This window comes from Phalangium opilio, unplaced genomic scaffold, assembly GCF_054372755.1.
Source record: "Phalangium opilio isolate 3A_F unplaced genomic scaffold, DU_Popi_V2 ptg000061l_1, whole genome shotgun sequence".
NCBI classification, from domain to species: Eukaryota; Metazoa; Arthropoda; class Arachnida; order Opiliones; family Phalangiidae; genus Phalangium; species Phalangium opilio.
The window spans coordinates 10,226,292-10,234,993 of record NW_028324178.1 but is presented as its reverse complement, the minus strand read 5'-3'; positions in this window follow the sequence as shown (position 1 = coordinate 10,234,993).

Here is an 8,702-nt window from a genome sequence, read left to right as displayed (position 1 = left end):
GCATGGCTTTGACAATATGTACAAATGCGCCAAAATGCTATAAAGCTTTAAAATTCTCAAAATATGCTTTCTTTTTTTTAGTACAAAACTTAAAATCACCGAATTTACTTCAAAATGTCCCTTGAAATTATTTAACCCTGCAAAATTTTCGAAAATGCACTAATTTTTAACTGCATAGTCTGCACTATTAACCCTTTAACAGGAAAATTCCGACATTTGATCGATTTCGGAAAAATATTACCTTTTCCCCACAGAGCCTAAAACCAAACCTAAATTTCCAATGATGTGGGAAATTACCGACACATTGGAACACTGCCTTAAAAAGTTACATCAAGCACCCTTTCGAGACATGTCCTGAACAAATTAGTGCTTAACTCGCTAGTAGTACGACCACGGAGAATTGATGTAAACTGTAGTTGAAATATCATCATGTGCTACCTGCGGCACTGAATAGTCTCTAACCATTGTTTTAAACTAGAGATACAAATAGGGGAGTAGTATTAATCATGCCCTGAGCTATGAGAATGAACAGTATGACGATTGACTAAAGTACACTAGACATTACATCATTTTGCATAACCACTAGTAAAAATCTAACTGTCCCAACTGAATTTTCCGCCATTGTTTTAAAATGTTCCACTGCGAAGCATGCCGGGCACAAATGGGGGGAACCTTTTAAAACTCATTGTCATACACATACTCTCTCAAAAGTAATTAATGTAATGATAAAATGTTTTGGGGGAATGGAATTGTGCCCGAAAACCCGAGATAAGTAAATTTTTGGAATTGATTACCAGTAAAATAATTTATTTCAACGGAAAACGGTAATGGAACGTTGTTTTTTCTTAAGCATGCCTTTAAGTTTTAATTAATTTCTCTTGCGGAGTCTTCAGCTTCTTTTTTGGCTTGCAACAGATTTTTTCACTATAGCCCTAGCAGCTACCATTTTGTTTTCCTTTTCTTCTTTTAACTTCTTTATCTCTTGAAGCTGGCTTCTATCACTAAACTCCTCTTCAGTTCCTGATTAACGGAAGTGCCTGTTGTCCTCGTTAATGAAATCACTGAGGGTTAAAGTAGTCCTTTCACGACAACGTCGAGGGCATCTATTTGGGTAAAAACCCTCTTGTTTTCGGGCACTGTGGCCCAAGCATTTGACACCAAAGAAGGCCCAAAAAAATGGATTAGCTTGAATGACTTCTTTCAACAAGTGTATGTCTGCTACAAAGTTAAACCTAAATTGTGGTTTTTTTTCGTGTAATCTTTTTTCCTGTGAAATTAAAATTGTATTTAAGGGATCACTATGGATGAAATAATCTCGGGACTTACCTATTTGGATTTAGAGGGGAATTTTCCTTGTCAATTGTATTGTCAAAATCATTCCCATTTAAAACGGTTAAAAATCTGGTCAGTGGCTCAATAATGCTCCAAAGTTGGAGTCTCTATTTCAAAATAAGACAATGTTGTGCTTTTATATAAACAAGTGTGCACAGTAGTCAAAAGAGCACCTACTATGTAGTAGATTCCGACAGGTTGAAGGAAGTTTTGTTTAATATCGAAGAAAGCAAAATCCCCATTTAACACCCTCCCGAACAGAACTAATGGCTTCGTTAAACCTTTCCTCTTTAGAGGAAAGCTGGGCACCACGAAAAGGAACAATCAAAACATTCCTCATTGGATAACCAGGGTCACCATATATGCAAAAATCAGCACCACAAACATTCTCCAAATAATGAATTAAATTTCTTACACGAAGCATATTGGAATCATTTCTACGTCCCTCTACTGGCCCATCAGGGGAAGTGATGGACTGAAACTTAAGTGCATGAATGCGTTGATCATATTTTGGACGACAAATTGGTTTAGCTGTGACGTCTATAAATCCCCAGCAGTTATTCAAAGGGACACCCTTTGAAGCTATAGCATTAGCGTATCCCCTAGTAGCACAAGCCGGTCGGTTTCGAGTCGGGTGGGAGTCGCACAGTTGGCAAAGAGGAGGGGTTGGGAAAGAGACATAATTGCGACTTGAATCCGAATGCTGTTAGAAAAAGGATTTCATCCAGACCTTAAAACTTACTACTTACCAAATTAAGCATTCTGGTTATCAGATCATCGAGAAATCACTATTTTTTTATTTTTCCATGATAGTAATATATATATATATACTCGCTTCCTCTTTCCAATTCTTCGATGAGGTCCCGAGTTGGCTCCCCTGATCTTCCCACAATAATGTGGGGCGTGGGAGGTGCTAGAAATTTGCTGGTTTGTGCAAACTAGCACCTTTTTGCCCACAGACCCGCAGCTACATCGATCGGTGCACTCGACACCATTTGCCCTACATGGGCACCCTAGGCGCCCATGAGCTTGAGTACACACGCACCGACACGAACAACAATTAGAAAACAGGTCGGCTGAACCCGATTTCATTGCAATTGGGAAGTCTTCCATTTTTTTGAACTTTCTACTCTCAAGAACACAAGTTTTAAAATGAAATGAAATGGTAGAGTGTTGGTTATGCCTGATTCGGCCGTGGGAAAAAGTGAAGCAAGCAATTTTAGCATGTTGGCGTTAAAATCAAAGGGGGTGATCACTTTTGGTTTCGTGCCTAATAACCAATGGATAAGGAAAAAGTAATCGTTGTAGACGCTGTACCTTTTACTACAATTTAAAGATTATGCTTAACCTTTAAAGGGAGGGTGAAGTAGAAAATGAAGTTATTTTTTATCGATTCTTCTAGCAATTATAAGAAAAGTCTGTATGGTGTAACATTCGGGAAATACTCCCGAGTGATTTTAAAATTAAAATTAGGTTCAGATTTTAAGAATAATTTTAAATAAGGACGTCCGACCAATCGTGTAACGCCCCGCCTTTTTGTTAACAAAATTCTCGTGTCACGCGCCATGTCTTGCGCCACGATTGTCACGTCGCGCGCAAATTTTATCAAATCTCGTGATAAATTTAATTTTAAAATCTTTCTGGAGAATTTCCTGAATGTTTCACTATGCAGACGGGTCTTATAATTTGCATAAGAATCAATAAAAAATCACTTGATTTTCTACTTCACCCTCCCTTTAAGTGGCGTGCAATTTACATGTTATACCTTTGAACACGAAATCTGATAGTGATTAGCCCCTCGATATAATTATAGTCAGGCCTATCAGCTCCTCTTCTTGGTTGCCCCAAGTTTTTATTGTTGTGCTAAAAGCATTCACTTAGTTATTTTGTATACGAGAAGCTATGGGAAACCTTTTACTTTTAGAGGGACAGGATTGTTGCAATTTAGAGGTGGGTTTACAGAGTCAGGACCAATAAATTTAAATGACTCAAGGGACAGACAGGGAGATTGGTTAAAGAATTTTTAGCTTTCCAATGCTTTTGAAATGAAAGCAATGTCTTTTTATGTTTTTCTACTACAAATTTGTCATAGTGTTGGTGTTGGGTAAAAAACTGAAGAAGTACAGTCAAAACAAAACTGAAGACTTCAGTTACGGTTTATGGGGTCATTTTTCATTAGTGACCTTTCATCTCGCATGTATCCGCTTAGTCGGTATCAGTTATGGGCGGCATGGTTTGGGCTGAACTTAGATGGACAACCCATCCCCATACGAAAAAGGACTTAAACTGTTGGAATAAAAGAACTAAAGGACGTAACGTATTATTTAATTATTAATTAATGGACTCTATAGTAGTACCTAACTAGCTTTAATGTACGGATTGTAGGATTTGGTCAGTTACAGCCTTACTGGGTTCAGCAGATAGGATATCACATACTAAAATATCACGTTCTCATAGACGGTACAAGGTTGACTACAACCTTCAGACGATAGTTATCACTTGCAATAACTCGCTTAAAACGTTAGAGAATTACCCCCACTGACCATAAATGTTTAGCATCCTACAAGTTCTACCCTTAAAATGAGATAAAGGAAGTGTAGAAGTACGGCTCTTATTTATTCGAAACAGTTTTAAAATGAGCCAACCGGATATGATCGTAGCCATAAAGCCGGGAGCAGGACTTTTTAACAGACTATTGGTAAGAGTAACGCCATTTACATATATGGCGATATACTCTGAACCAAAGCATCATTGAGCAATGAGCAGAAATCCACTTATGCTCCGTTTATTGTCGAGCTAGGGCTGGTGACAGCCATACAGCTCCAAATGGGAAGGTACATAAATAGTGGTGGTGTAACAAATATACAAAAATACTATTTTTTTAAAAAAAATTGGAACTTTAGCACTGGGAATAATATTGTCACGAGAGGTATCACATGGTTACATGTTTAACATTTTAGCAAAATCATAAGGTTTTTAAACTCAATTAAATGTTTAGATGGGTTCGAAGTTTCCTCTTAAAATTATTTATCGAGCGAGTTGACACAAAGTCCTCAGGAAGGGCGTTCCAGAGCGGAACCGGTCGACGGAAGAAGGAGTCATGCAGAGGATTTGTACGCGAATGGTTAATAAATAGCCTGCGACTATGTCCCCGGGTACCTATAGTGTTAGCATGGAAGGTAAAGAATGTCTGGGAAGGTTGACAGAGAATCTTGAAAATGCAAAGAAGGTCAAGGTATTTGCGGCGAATTGCAAGGGGTTTCTACCCAAGGGCACCTAAACGGGCATGACGAGGCTTATCTCGCAGGGAGAGCGGTATACGGCTTGCCCGTCCAAGCACGTCCTCAAATAAGTTAATGTTCCGATTAGAGCTAGGGTTCCGGACTTGACTGCCGAACTCAAGAACTCGACGTACGTAACATTGGAACAACCGGGTTAAGAGAGGCTCGGAGATTTATCATTTTAGGGAAGTTAGCTTTGATTACTGACAATAGACCATTGGCTCTTCCACAGGAATTCAAAGTGTGATTGTGGAAGGATAGATTGTGGTTGACTGTCAGGCCTAAGTCGCGACATTCGTTAACCCGCTTTATATTATTTCCATTGACGTAATAGGGGAGGGGGCACTAAGATCAACAGGACGACGCTGCAAGGTGAGGACCAGAGACTTATCACAATTGTAGGCTAAGCCATTTGAACGAGACCAGGACTCAAGACTCGTGAGATCACCTTGCAACATAGATATATCCTCGTAGGAGTTGATAACTCTCCAGATTTTAAGGTCATCAACATATAGTTCAAGGGGGGAGGATAGTGAATTCAGCAAGTCGTTAATGTAGAGGACATATAATAGGGGGCCAAGTACACTCCCCTGCGGGACACCACTCGTAACTGAAAGGAAAGTACTCAAGGAGCTACCCACCCGCACCGCCTGAGAGCGCCCTGTCAAATAACTAGCCAACCATCCTAATAAGTTAGGGGAGAGCCCATAGGCTGTAAGTTTAGAAAGAAAACGGGCATGAGGAACCGAATCGAAAGCTTTGGCAATGTCAAGGTAAATGACATCGACCCTTTTTCCAGAGTCAATGGCGGTAGACCACTCATGGAATGCCGACAAGAGGTTGGTCTCAACTGACCGATTGTGGAGAAATCCGTGCTGGTGGGGAGATGGATAAGGGGTGACATGTTGTGGCACAGCCCAACGAATACATTTTTCAAATACTTTACAGACCGATGAGTTTAAGCTGATTGGTCTATAATTTTCAGGTGCTGATTTGGCACCTTTGCCCTTATAAATTGGAGTCACAATTGCAGTTCGCCACTCCTCGGGCACAGATTTCTCCGTTAGAGAGGTAGCAAACAGCTTAAGTAGGGGAGAGCTAAAGAGGGACTGCTGTTTTTTAATAACCTGTAAGTAAGGCCATCAGGGCCAGAAGCACTTTTGACATCTAGTAATTGGAGATTTTTCTTAACTTCAAAAAAGGTGGGCAAGTATTCATTCATTATAGGAAATTGAGAAAAGTTAGAATTATCTGGTGAGTGACAAAAGTTTGCATTAAAGTTTTTGACTAAGGAGTGGTTTAAACATTGGGCCATATCAAAGTTTGAATCAGTTTTAACACCATTTGGGAGACGGATTCCCAGTCGACTCGGGAAGGCACGTATTCGCGAACGAACAAAGCGGTAAAAGGCTCTGGGATTATGTTTTAAATTTGACATTTGACGCCATTGCATCCGCGCACGACACTGGGAAATGTTTGACCGAACAAGCGAGAGTTGAGCCTTATATTGGTTACGAAGCTCATTGTAGTGGGAGATAATCACCCGTAGTAGAGGCAGACCGAAGCTTTTTCCAGTGGCGTTTTTTCCCTAAGGAGCGTTTGGCCAAGCGCGAGACCCAAAGGCGAGTAGTGTGTGGCCGAGGGGAAAACAATCGGACAGTGAGAGTAATGCACTTGAATAACTGCTCTTTGAAGTATTGCCAGGATTTTTCAATTGGTAAATGATCGAGGGGGGACCAATTAACGTTATACAATAAAGAATTGAGGGCGAGAAAATCCGCACGGGTGTAGTGAAAGTCATGGACAATGTGACGTGGGGCAACAGTAGCACCTATTAGGGGTAAAGCGAACAAATAATCACATGGTCTCTGCCCCCGAGGGGTGGAAGTTCCCGAATCTCAGGTTTTAAGAAGTCAGGTGTTATGACTAAGTCCAGAATATTGCTACCCGGTACTTGCTAAAGCGAGTAGGGAATCTGACATGTTGATGAAGGGCCAAGGTTGTTATTAATTGTAGTAGTGTGTCATGGTCGTTTGAGGCTTGTGGTTTAGAAGAGAGACTATCCAAGTCAATTAGCGGGAGGTTAAAATCACCCATTATGATTAAGTCTGTCCTAGAAGAGGCGATAGAACGAATATTGTCGAACAGGACTGAGGTAAGGTCTCGAGAAGTGTTAGGAGCCCGGTAAATATAACCAAGGGTGATCCAAGTTTTGGACGAGGGCGACTTAATCTCAAGCCACAGTGACTCTTCAAATTGGTCAGGAAGGGGACTTCATGTAAGAGCAGCGAACTTTAATTCCGCCACCTGGGCGGCCGGGACGATCTATTCGAATAAATGAGTGATTTGGGAGGTTAAAAACCGCATCATCAAGTTTACGCGAGGCCCTGGTTTCGCAAATACATATACAGTGTTATTAATTTTTACAAAAATATTTAACCCATTCTTTATACAAATGATATTCTTGACAAATGTACCACATTTTTTTACTGATTGTCGAACGTTCTTGTACTTCGTTTAGGAGGGGTTTTCTCCATTCCTAGTTTCTGAAGGGTTCGTCTCCAAGCTGGGGATTTCGTTCCGTAAGCGTGGGATTTTGTCACCAATTTGGGGGGGATTTTGTCTCATGCCCATTTGGACGGGGGAAATTTTTGGAGGGATTAAGTCCAGGGGGATTATGGGGGTCCCCCTGGTAGTGATAGAGTCAGCAAGTATAATGTTACAAGCACGGTTATGGATTACATCGGCTCTTAAGGCAGATACCTTTGACGAGTTACCGTTAATATCCCCATGTAAAGTGGTAATTTGCGATTTGCAGTCAGCAATATGTACCGACAGGGACGAAATAAGAGAGGGGATATCAGGGATAAGGGGAGCATTCTGCTGAGAAACAAGTGAAGGCTCCGGCGGAGAGATATTTTGGTTAATAAGTGGCAAATCCGAACCTTGAATTCGACCAACGACAGTGGAAAACTGTTCGCGGAGCTGTGAGAGTTCTTCAGATAGCGATGACAACTGTAGCTTAATTGATGAGTAGTCCTCGACTAGTTTAGCCACCGATCTAAGAACAGGGGCACCTTTGTGGACGCACGGTGGGCACAGAAATATTAAGTTATCACTGTTAGTGGTGGAGAGATGAGAGTATATTTCTTCAGGTATGTATGCACAGGAAATATGACACCAGTGTAAGCAGATTTCACATTGCATTTCCTTGTGAGAGGCTTCAACAGAAAGAGTACAAGTTATACAGGCGTTTACAGACTTTTTAGATCTCGATTTGCAAATCTTGCGATTGGGCAGCTTTTTATAATGTATTGAGCTTAGGGCGTTATGCTTGTCTAGTCAATTCCGACTCGCGTGTACAAGTGTAGGTTACCTTAGCCTCTCTAATACCCCTCCGACCAAAGGTTGCATGCAAGAGGTTTCCTAGTTTTGCACAGGCTGCAAACTCGAGATGGAACTGTCCATACGTAACAACACATCTATGTCAGAACTAACAGCGTTCCTTCGCCATAAAGGGATTCTGAAATACCCCAGACGAGAGAAAACGGTTTATGTTTTCAACTCATAAACAAAGCTCGTGAAAGGGCTGATACAGATATCGGCTTTTTTTGAGTAGAAGTGGATAACATTAACTAATGTGGAATACGCTTTAGATAATGCAGTGAGTTCATGACTACTTCTAATATTGCTTACCCATTTCTTGGAAAATGGCGTGAACTTTGCTACTTTGCACTACCACTAGCGTATGTAATAAATCTGAGTTTCATGTCAGGTATTTTTCCGGAGGTTTTGAAGAGAGCTCTAATCAATCCGTTACTTGAAGGGCAATAAGATCCATATCCCTATTTGCGCAAATAGTGGCCGCCTTCCCAACTCCTGACGCACGTCTAATATTTTGTCATATATAACTAAATTACCAGGATTAAGGTTGGCTTTTGATAATTTAATTATTTCCTCGGAGGTGGTCGCATTGCTGCTAGTCCCCCGTTCTGGTTCCACATTCTCAGTGGTCGCGGTGCTACTAGTCCCTTTTTCCCCGTTCGCATTCGCTGTACTAACTGGGGGCTGCTCATTTGGGTAAACTAT